The 11,916-nt window shown below is 49.7% G+C and overlaps 1 protein-coding gene across 3 annotated transcripts in view; it reads left to right on the top strand.

Annotated features, from left to right (window-relative positions):
- Positions 1-5,104: 5,104 nt before the first annotated feature.
- LOC121854265 (metabotropic glutamate receptor 1-like) overlaps positions 5,105-11,916 on the top strand; it is a 68,617-nt gene continuing 61,805 nt past the window's right edge. For 2 of the 3 annotated variants that reach the window (XM_042348807.1, XM_042348809.1), the window contains exon 1: positions 5,106-5,137. The gene's annotated coding sequence lies outside the window, so the exon portion shown is untranslated. Of the gene's footprint in view, positions 5,138-11,916 lie in introns of all 3 variants that reach the window. The other variant, XM_042348808.1, reaches the window with a different exon arrangement.

The raw sequence follows: 11,916 nt of genomic DNA, 5'->3' as shown, positions 1-11,916 counted from the left end.
TCCTCCCCGTACCCTTCCACCCCTCCCCCCTTTCCACCCCCACCCCCTCCCCTCCTTCTACCCCTACCCCCTCCCCTCCACCCCCTCCACTACATACCGAGATAAAGGCAGGATACTAGCAGGAGCACCGAGGCGTCCCACACACACAGGTCCGGGACTGATGGGCAGCAAGGGCGGGGGACTCTGGTAAATTGTAATCTGGAAAACTTAGATTAAATTAGGTTCGTTTATGGATTTTTCCCCTCTTTTTTTTCTTCTTCCTGTTTTTTTTTGGATGTTCGAGGGGAGTGAGAGGGGGGAGGAGAGGGGAATGGAGTGGTGGTTGTATGGAGAGGAGAAGAGTGTGAGAGGGGAGGAGTGAAAGGGAGAGGAGAGTGGTGAGATTGAAAGGGGGAGTGGAGTGAGGGGAGAGAAGAGTAGTGTGAGGGAGAGGGGAAGAGGTGAAAGGGAGAGAGAGAGAGGGAATGGGTGTGGAACAGACTCGGGAGAGGGGAGTGGTGTGAGAGGCCACCACCACCACCACCACCCACCACCACCACCCACCACCATCACCACCACCCACTCCCTTACTCACTCTCTGACCAATTTTCTCCACCATCGCCCTCCCACTCCTCCTCTCCACCACAATAAAACTCTCCTTTGCCCCGAGTGAGAGAGAGAGGGGCCGCCAGGCAGACCAGGAAGAGGATGTGTAGGAGGATTTACAAGAGGAATAGGAGGAGATCAACTAGGAGACCAGGAGGAGGGGGAAGAGATCAACTAGGAGAGGAGGAATAGGAGATCGACTCGGAGACCAGGAATAGGAGATCAACTCGGAAACCAGAAGGAGGAAGAGGAGGATATCAACTAGGAGACCAGCAGGAGGAGGAGACCAACTAGGAGACCAGCAGGGGGAGGTCGAGATTGGATCGAACAGAGGTACCCAAAATATCTTGTTAGGCAGGAGACAGACAGCCACACATTACCTCCGCGTTGAGTCCAATTTACCGAGTTGTGTTGAGTTACTGTTCTTGTTAACCTACTCCTTGGCGGACACACACACACACGCACACACCACACACACACACACACACACACACAGATAGGTAGACTGGTAGACCTGAGAGAGAGAGAGAGAGAGAGAGAGAGAGAGAGAGAGAGAGTTTCGAACCCCAGTAGACCTGAACCCCAGTAGATCCGAACCCCAGTAGATCCGAACCCCAGTAGTCGAACCCCAGTAGACCCGAACCCCAGTAGATTCGGACCACAGTAGAATCGAACCCCAGTAGACTCGGACCCCAGTAGAATCGAACCCCAGTGAACCCCAGAATCGAACCCCAGTAGACTCGGACCCCAGTAGAATCGAACCCCAGTAGAATCGAACCCCAGTAGACCCTGAACCCCAGTAGACGGACCACAGTAGAATCGAACCCCAGTAGACTCGAACCCCAGAATAGAATCGAACCCCAGTAGAATCGAACCCCAGTAGACTCGGACCCCAGTAGAATCGAACCCCAGTAGAATCGAACCCCAGTAGACTCGGACCCCAGTAGAATCGAACCCCAGTAGAGACTACAGTAGAATCGAACCCCAGTAGACTCAGAATCTCAGAAGAAAGCAGAATGAAAGTACATAGTGCGGTGAGTAAGAGGAAAGCAGAGGGAAAGTTCTTACTAGAGAAAGCGTGTAGAGTCCCCAGAATGATGAGGCAGGGAGGAGGAGGAGGAGGAGGAGGAGATAATGATGGAACTCAATAGTCTAGACGGATGGAGAGTGAAAGTGGAGAAAATGACAGGAAGAAAGTATTTATGAGGGGAAAGAGAGGGAGAGGGTAGGAGGAGGACTAGTGAGAGAGAGAGAGAGAGAGGGGGGAGGAAGTTCAGAGAGAAAGGGTATAAGAGAGGAGGGTATAGTGAGAGAGAGAGAGAGAGAGAGAGAGAGAGAGAGAGAGAGAGAGAGAGAGAGCACCATCTCACTCAAGTAATAGAATCTAGACTCTCTTTCCAGGGAGTTTGATCACCGCCTATATAGCAGAGGCCCCAAGACCCCCTCCTCCTCCTCCTCCTCCTCCTCCTCCTCCTCCTCCTCCGGGGTCTTTATCGAGGTAAGCGCCGCGGATTCTATTACAAACTTTCGTCTGATTTTCGGAATCAAAGTTTGGCGCAGGTGTGTTCATAATAAGACCGATCACCTGGAAGTAACCCACACCTCACCCACCTGAAGCTCTCCCTCCCTGGACCTGACCTCCCTAACCCACCCTCCCTCACCCTTCCATACACATATACATTAATATCTAACTCACAGTACCACCTGGCTCTCTCACAGCACCACCTGGCACACCACCTGGCTCTCACAGCACCACCTGGCTCCCCACAGCACCACCTGGCTCCACCACAGCACCACACCTGGCTCATCTGGCCTCACAGCACCACCTGGCTCCCCCACAGCACCATCTGGCTCTCACAGCACCACCTGGCTCCCCACAGCATCACCTGGCTCCCCACAGCACCACCTGGCTCCCCACAGCACCACCTGGCTCTTCACAGCACCATCTGGCTCCCCACAGCACCATCTGGCTCACAGCACCATCTGGCTCCCCACAGCATCACCTGGCTCCCCACAGCACCATCTGGCTCTCTCACAGCACCATCTGGCTCCCCACAGCACCACCTGGCTCCCCACCACCACCTGGCTCCCCATAGTGCCATATGTTTACACTTTCATACCTTAATCACTCCGTCCATCACCTTCCAACAACACTCTTGATTGAGAGAGAGAGAGAGAGAGAGAGAGAGAGAGAGGTGGTGTGTGGGTGTTACGTTAGGCTCTTATATCTCTGGGGCGTGGTGACGGGGCAGCCCTAGGGTCCAGAATTTCAATTATCGAGACTTGGCGGGGTCATGAAGCAGAGTTTATCGAGGGGTATAAGAAGCCATCAGGAGGTCGAGGGAGGTCATCAGAGGCGATTGTCATAATATTGGAGGCCTAGTGGACCATTCTTTACCGTAACGCGTGTTGAGGGGCGTTGATGGGGGCCATTTTGAAGGGAGGGTTATGGGGTCTCCCTCCCTCCCTCCCTCCCTCCCTCCGAGCGAGCTGGTGGCGTACAAAAGACGTATAAGGTTTTAAAGACAAGTTGACCTGATTATTCTTGGCCCAGATGTGCTATAACTGGGCCTAAAAATTCTCTCAGTGACAATGCCCAGCAGACATTACCTTGCACGTCGTTAAGTCTGCAACAAGAGGTAACAAGAGGAGAGTTAAGTCCTTCTTGATCTTGCTGTTGCCAGGACTCCGCTTTGGGACGGCTATATACTGGGTCGTGGTAAATAAGACAACATTAACACTACATCCTGGGTCGTGGTAAATAAAACAACATTAACGCTACATCCTGGGTCGTGGTAAATAAGTCAACATTAACGCTACATCCTGGGTCGTGGTGAATAAAAACAACATTAACGCTACATCTGGGTCGTGGTAAATAAATAACATTAACGCTACATGGTATTATTTCATTGAACTAATCGTAACCTAATTATATGAACTAATATCTTCTGATTTACAGATTGTAACTTGATGAAGAATTAATTTAACCGATTTGTGTGACCTCTGGCTACCTCCCCCCCTCTGCCCCCCCTCCACCACCCCCCCTCCACCCCCGCCCCCCCCCCCTCCTGCCCCCCTCACCGCCCCCCCCTCACCGCCCCCCCTCACCGCCACTCCCACCACACCACCCCCCCCTCACCGCCTCCCCTCACCGCCCCCCCTCCACCCCCGCCCCCCTCACACCGCCCCCCTCTGCCCCCCTCACACACCACCCCCCCCTCCACACCGCCCCCCCTCACACCGCCCCTCTCCCCTCACCGCCCCTCTCCCCTCACCCCAGAATAAGAGTGTTAGTATCGCCTCCCCGACAATACAGGTGTCCGGTATAGAGAGGGGACACGTAGTTTATTGAGTCCATCGTCCACTCCTCATACACACTAGGGTCCGTTCCCTCTCCTCTCCTCATTAACCTGCGTCCCATAACCTAACCTAACCCAGCCTAACCTGCGTCCCATAACCAAACCTAACCCAGCCTAACCTGCGTCCCAAAACCTAACCTAACCCAGCCTAACCTGCGTCCCATAACCTAACCTAACTAACCCCAGCCCTAACCTGCGTCCCATAACCTAATCTAGCCCTTCCTTCTGCGTCCCATAACTAACTAACGCCCAGCTAACCTGCGTCCCTGCGCCTAGCTTAGCCCCTAACTTACCCGTCCCATAACCTAACCCAGCCTAACCTGCGTCCCATAACCTAACCTAACCTGCGTCCCATAACCTAACCTAACCTGCGTCCCATAACCTAACCTGTATCATACACGCTGGGGGTTGCTGGCTCTGTTCTAGATTATGTAGATGATAATTAACATATCTTGTCGTTGGGATCGTACCTGTAGACTGTATGGTGTTAGTTACAGGTTGTATTCAGGTGTGTATAGTAGGTGTTGATGTTTGTTTTTACAGTTTGTGTTATAGATTAGTTGTGTTATGGATGTTTTTTGTAGTTTTTTTTTAATATCTTCTTGTAGGTATTTTGTAGTTTGGTTTTATTTTTCAGGTCAGTTTTATTTTTTTTTTATCAGTGTTTTTTTTATCATTATGAGTTATTTTTAAATCTTAGAATTTGTGTCTCACCCTCACACCTCCCTCTCATTCTTCCCTCCCACCCCTCCCTCACCCCTTTCCCTCACCCTCACCCTTCCACCTCAACCCTCACACTCACCTCACCCTCCCTCTCATTCTTCCTCCACCCCTCCCTCACCCTCATCCTCTCCTTCACCCTTCCATCTCGCCTCCTCTCACCCCTCAGTTCCCTCCCTCTCATTCTTCCCTCTCACCCCTCCCTCACCCCTCCCCTCTCATTGCTTCACCTCAACCCCTCACCCCTCCCTCTCATTCTTCCCTCTCACCCCACCTCTCTAATCCCCTCACCCCTCCCTCACCATTCCCCTCACCCCTCTCCCTCACCCTTCCACCTCAACCCTCATCCTTCACCTCTCACCCTCACCCTTCTCTCTCATCCTTCCCTCTTATCTCACCCCTCACCTCTCACTTCGGTACATTAACTCTCCCTCTCTCTCTCACAGGACTGCAGCCCGAGGCATCCAGGTAAGGTAAGCTTATATTTCCGATATATTTTTCCTATATAAAAATGTACAGGTAGGAAGAGAGGGGAGATGGGCAGGTAGGGAAGGCAGGTAATGGCTGGGAAAGAGCTCATATGTGTTTGGTTGTCTGTATGTATGTATGTATGTATGTATGTACTTACTGTATGTATGTATGCATGTATGTACTTACTGTATGTATGTATGTATGTATGTATGTATGTATGTATGTATGTATGTATGTCTGTATGTATGTATGTATGTACTGTATGTATGTATGTATGTGTGTATGTATATTTCCTCTATTTCGAGTATAAACAACAGATACATATACAGTATACTTAACTGTGATTGGTTTGTGTGTGTGTGTGTGTGTGTAGTGGTATAAATCAGGTGTTTTATATACAGGTGTTGCAGGTGCCGACAGGTGTTTTAATTTACAGGTGAGAAGGGTATTAGGGGAAACTGAGTCATGTATAGGAGTAATCACACACACACACACACACACACACACACACACACACACACACACACGGTTGATTGTTGCAGGGTTGCAGATGATGTTGTTTAATACTGCAGACACACGGTAGAGGCGGCCTCCCTAATGTTACATATATATTGCACACCGCTGGAAAAACTTTGTATTGGGACGTATACTACAGTCATTGATAGATAGATAGATAGATAGATAGATAGACGGACGGACGGACGGCCTGACAGACAGACAGACAGACAGACAGACAGACAGCCAGCCAGCCAGCCAGACAGCACTATATGTCCTTTTTTATGATGATGAAGTGGTGAAAATGTGTCCTTTCTCATCAGCGACTACCTCCTCCTCCCATCAGCTCTGGCCCGGATCACTGGTTACGTTTCTTATTGTCAAGCAGGAAATTACGCGTTGCTCTCTCTCTCTCTCTCTCTCTCTCTCTCTCTCTCTCTCTCTCTCTCTCTCTCTCTCTCTCTTCTGATAATATAATCAATATTTAAACTACATACTTCACGTGATTGGTCAATTACTTGTGTTACAGGATTGTGTCGGAAGGTAGGAGGTGGGGTGGGGGGAGGAGGGAGAATGTGAGGGAGAGAGGAGGTGTGGGGAGGGGGAGATGTGAGGGGGAGGAGATGTGTGGTGGGGGAGGGAGATGTGAGGGGAGGGAGATGTGAGGGAGGAGATGTGAGGGAGATGTGAGGGGAGGGATGTGAGGGGGATATGTGAGGGAGAGATGTGGAGGGAGATGTGAGGGGAGGGGGAGATGTGAGGGGGGATTAACAGGACTTCTCTTATCGGATGGAAAATATTGCTTGTTATACTGACCTGTGGGAGAGGGGGGTGAGGTGTGGGAGGGATGTGGGTGAGGGGTGTGGGGGGATGTGGGTGTGGGAGTGGGGGGATGTGGGTGAGGAGTGTGGGATGTGGGTGAGGGAGTGTGGGAGGATGTGGGTGAGGGAGGCGTGTGGGGGGATGTGGGAGAGGGGGTGTGGGAGGATGTGGGTGAGGGTGTGGGGGGGATGTAGGTGAGGGAGTGTGGGAGGATGTGTTTGAGAGTGTGGGGAGGATGTGGGTGAGGGTGTGGGGATGTGGGTGAGGGAGTGTGAGAGTGAGGAGGGACGGGGAATATGAAAACACAAATGGCAGGTGAGTGTCAGGTATCGTTTGTGATTTACCATTGTATAGAAGCCCTGAGAGAACCATTACATATAGGAATCATACACAAAATATTCCATACAAGATTCACCAGTGTCTCCAACGAAAGGACGAAACGATGTAAACAGCCGAAGACGAAAGATTTCATTGTGGCGAGAATGGACGAAACGTTTACTGCAAGATGACCAATGTTGGAGAGAAGGTACAACGTTTTTCTACAAGATTACTTCCTCACGGTGCCTCCCATCAAGGCTTGGTGAGGGCCCACTCGAGGGTCTTACCGTGGCTATCACACAGAGACAGTCAAACAGTAACCCAATTGATGGTGAATAAATGTAACACTGATGGTTGTTTTCTGGGTCACCTGTACACTTGCTGCCCAGGTAATACGTCACCAGCTTCACCAGGTAATACGTCACCAGCTTCACCAGGTAACACGTCACCAGCTTCACCAGGTAATACGTCACCAGCTTCGCCAGGTAATACGTCAACAGCTTCGCCAGGTAATACGTCACCAACTTCACCAGGTAACACGTCATCAACTTCACCATGTAACACGTCATCACCGCTGGGCCAGAACATCACCAAATTTCTTTTAGGTGAGAGACGCGATTCCATCATAGACTCACTGGAGACGATCGTAGCCTCATGATGGGTTGGTGAAGCAGCGAGAGTCTCAAAGGCTCGTGTGTGAAATGGTTTCTTCTTCTTCTTCTTCTTCCCACCTCCACACTCTCCTTCCCTCTCTTCGTCCCCCCTCCCCCCCCCTTCAACCTCCTACTTCTCCCAGCAGGCCCAAGAGGCAGCAGGCAAGTCGGCGCTCATCACGGAACACCATAAATATACCGTCGGACCATAAAGAAGAAAACGTCGAAAATTATCAGGGGGTAACTTAGGAATATCGCATCATCCGCTCCAGTTATCTCTTTATGGATCTAAAAACCCCAGAACTGGAAGTGATGGAGTATCTTTTATTACTTTTGTTAGGCTGTCAATGGCTTCTTTTTTTTTGTTTAGCTTTTTTTTTCAATAGGTGAGAGAGAATCCTTCTTTTTGATAAGCTGAGATAATAGATAAGTGATTTGTAAATACTCGGAGACAAAAACAAAAACTGTATCATGATAAAAAAAAATGTCTCCACTTTGTTTTTCATAATATAATCATCCTTCCTTCATCATCCTGGCTCTTACCCCCTACCCTACCCCCCTTCCCTACCCCTCTTCCCTACCCCCACCTCCCTACTCCCTTCTCTACCCCCTTTCCTTCCCCTCTTCCCTACCCCCCCTGCTTACCCCACCCTTAGTGTCCTTCAAGGTCAGAGGAGGAGGAGGAGTGGCACTGATGATGGCACAACTCTTGACCCTCCTCCCTGGTTCACTCGTCAGCAGGGCAGGTCAAGTTATCACCACACCTCTCTTAAAAACAGTGTGTGAGGTAGTGTATCATCATTATATTATTATTATTATCATCATCATTATCATCATTATAATCAACGTTACTATCATCATCATCATCATTCTTATCATCACTATCATTATCAGGTGAAATAAGTGGAGGTGTTTAATCTTTAGGTGACCCGAATACACACACACACACACACACACACACACACACACACACACACATTCAGATGCACCACTGAACACAAACGAGAATTCTACCTTTCTTGTTTGTTTATTTATATATTGCAAACAGGTGTGTGAGGTGGACAAATGGTGGTGCATGGTCCATTTGTGTGAGTATTTGGGTGGCCACTGTTTCTGCCGTGTATTGAATATTGGGCAGCACAGAGGGGAGGAGGAGGAGCAGGAAGAAGAGAGGGAGATGAGGAGGAGGAGGAGCAGGAAGAAGAGAGGGAGATGAGGAGGAGGAGGAGCAGGAAGAAGAGGATAGGAGGAGGAGGAGCAGGAAGAGAGAAAGAGAGGAATGAGGAGGGAGGAGGAGGAGCAGGAAGAGGGAGATGAGGAAGGTAGAGGGGGAGATCAAGAGGAGGAGGAAGGGGGAGAGGGAGATGAGGAAGGGAGAGGGGGAGATGAAGGAATACCAGGATGAGTGATGTGTGTCAAGGTGCTGGTAGTTTAACTCTGCTTTAAGACACCAACCCCGCCTCTAGTCACTCGGGGTCTAGTTGTCAACATGTCCAAGCGGTTGAGAGAGGTTGTTAGACGTGAGGTAACAGTTATGACCTCACATGACATCTGTTACCGCTACTGACACCAGGTAATAAGGGTGGGGGGGCGGGGAGGGGGGGGAACTGGTAATTAACACGTCTGGGGTGATTAATTGGTGTTAGGAATATATTAATAGGTAAAAATAATAATTGTGTCAGGATATTATTTTCACGTAATCAAATTAATTGGTAATTCGCGTAAGCATTTTGGTGATCAGTTTTATAGAGTTTTATAATATTGTTGTGAATGAACGACCTGCGGCTGTGTTGTCGTCTGTCTGTCTGTCTGTCTGTCTGTCTGTCTGTCTGTCTGTCTGTCAGCTTCTTATACTTTTAAAAATCACCAAAGTTACTGATTTCATTTTGCGGAAACTTTTTAGAAATGTTCACTGGAATTTTTTTTTTCTTCTCTTCTTTCTAAAGTGAATGTGACGTCAGCATTTATTCTCCATTCCAGGTGTGTCTTAAGCCCTTGTGGTTCTCGTTAAGTTACTAATGACCTCTACACCTTATGTCCAATTAAAGACTCCCCCCATGTTCTTCTAAAAAAAATGGTTTTATACGAATATAATCCCTCATTTTTTTTTCTTTTTCTTTTTTAATTTTATTCCCAAAAGTTTCACCAAAAAATAAAATTGGATTAGGAATTTTCTTGAATTATAGATCACAGACAGACTTCGAAATTCCCACACTACCTCCCAAATTCCCACGCCTCATACTTCCCACATTGGCCGCTTGGTTCCCACACGTAGTACCCCATAGTTCCCACACCTAGTACCCCATAGTTCCCACACCTAGTCCCTCATAATTCCTACACCTAGTACCCCATAGTTCCCACACCTAGTACCCCATAGTTCCCACACCTAGTACTTTAATTGTGGTGATGATGTAGTTATGTGGCTGACCCAGGGCGTGAGTGAGGCCTCGTACACTATTTATGTTTTTGGTGTGTGTGTGTGTGTGTGTGTGTGTGTGTGTGTGTGTGTGTGTGTGTGTGTGTGTGTGTGTGTGTGTGTGTGTGTGTGTGTGTGTGTGTGTGTTTTCCTCCTCCCTCCAGGGCGAGAATTGGTTCAGGTAACTCTCTGATAATGTTCATACGCCTTGGGTACTGGATGCCTCGCGTGTACAGAACAGCAGAGACAGATTAAGTAGATAGGTTAGGTGATAGGTAAGGAGACAGACACGCAAAATGGCAGACAGACAGGGAGAGAGACAGATTAAGTAGATAGGTTAGGTGATAGGTAAGGAGACAGACAGAGAAGCAAGTTGGTAGACAGGTATTGAAGCAGTTTTACAGGCAGACATTGAAACAGGTTCACAGAGTGGCAGGTTAGCACAGTATCAGGCTGGCAGAGTATCAGGCTGGCAGAGTATCAGGCTAGGACAGTATCAGGTTGGCAGAGTGGCAGGTTAGTAGAGTGGCAGGTTAACAGAGTGGCGGAGTTAACAGAGTGGCAGGTTAGAGTGGCAGGTTAACAGGGAGTGGCAGGTTAACAGAGTGGCAGGTTAGCAGAGTGGCAGGTTAACAGGTGGCGGAGTTAGCAGAGTGGCAGGTTAACAGAGTGGCAGGTTAGCAGAGTGGCGGTTGGCAGGTGGCAGGTTAGCAGAGTGGCAGGTTAGCAGAGTGCTTGAGTTAGCAGAGTGGCAGGTTAGCAGAGTGGCAGGTTAACAGAGTGGCAGGTTAGCAGGTGGCAGTTGGCAGAGTGGCAGGTTAGCAGGTGGCAGGTTAGGTGGCAGGTTAACAAGTGTGGCAGGTTAGCAGAGTGTGGGTTTGTGAGTGGCAGGTTAGCAGGTGGCAGGTTAGCAGGTGGCAAAGTTAACAGAGTGGCAGGTTATGAGAGTAGCAGGTTAGCAGAGGCACTTGGAGTTAGCAGAGTAGTTGAGTTAGCAGAGTGGCAGGTTAACAAGTGGCAGGTTAGCAGGTGGCAGGTTAGCAGGTGGCAGGTTAACAGAGGTGCTTGGAGGTTAGCAGAGTGGCAGGTTAACAGAGTGGCAGGTTAGCAGGTGGCAGGTTAGCAGAGTGGCAGGTTGCAGAGGTGGCAGGTTAGCAGGTGGCAGGTTAACAGGTGGCAGGTTAGCAGGTGGCAGGATTACAGCAGGTGGCAGGTTAACAGGTGGCAGGTTAGCAGAGTGCTTGGAGTTAGCAGGTGGCAGGTTAACAGAGGTGGCAGGCTAGCAGAGGTGTGGAGTTAGCAGGTGTGAGTTAACAGGTGTGAGTTAGCAGGTGGCAGGTTAACAGAGTGGCAGGTCAGCAGAGTGGCAGGTTAACAGAGTAGCAGGTTAGCAGAGTGGCAGGTTAACAGAGGTGGCAGGTTAACAGAGTGGCAGGTTAACAGAGTGGCAGGTTAACAGAGTGGCAGGTTAACAGAGTGGCAGGTTGGCAGAGTGGCAATTTGGCAGGCACGGCAGGAGGCAGATGTCTTCACTTGGAGTTATTGAGGAAGAAGATGCAATACCACAGTGCCGACAGGTGACATAGTCCTGTGAGTTATTTAGATGCTAATTCAGTAGAGAGACGGGTGTATATCTTCCTCCTGACGGTGCTCCGCCTCCGTCTTTATGCTGAAAGTGCTGTGGGCGGGGAGGCAGAAGGAGGTGGTCTAGCTGTAGGAGGAGGTGGGGAGGTAGAAAGAGGTGGTGTAGCTGTAGGGGTGACGCAGAAAGAGGTGATTTAGCTGTAGGTGGGGAGGTAGAAAGAGGTGATTTAGCTGTAGAAGGAGAGGTAGAAAGAGGTGGTCTGGCTGTAGGGGTGATGACGCAGAAGGAGGTGGTCTAGCTGTAGGAGGAGGTGGGGAGGTAGAAAGAGGTGGTGTAGCTGTAGGGGTGACGCAGAAAGAGGTGATTTAGCTGTAGGTGGGGAGGTAGAAAGAGGTGATTTAGCTGTAGAAGGAGAGGTAGAAAGAGGTGGGAGAGAGATAGAGAGAGTGGGGTTGACGTAGCAGCACCAGCAGAAGGAGCAGGAGGAATACC

This window comes from Homarus americanus, unplaced genomic scaffold (genome assembly GCF_018991925.1).
Source record: "Homarus americanus isolate GMGI-L3 unplaced genomic scaffold, GMGI_Hamer_2.0 scaffold54443, whole genome shotgun sequence".
NCBI lineage: Eukaryota > Metazoa > Arthropoda > Malacostraca > Decapoda > Nephropidae > Homarus > Homarus americanus.
Note: the sequence above shows the minus strand (reverse complement) of the source record. Positions and strands in the feature narration are given on the sequence as shown.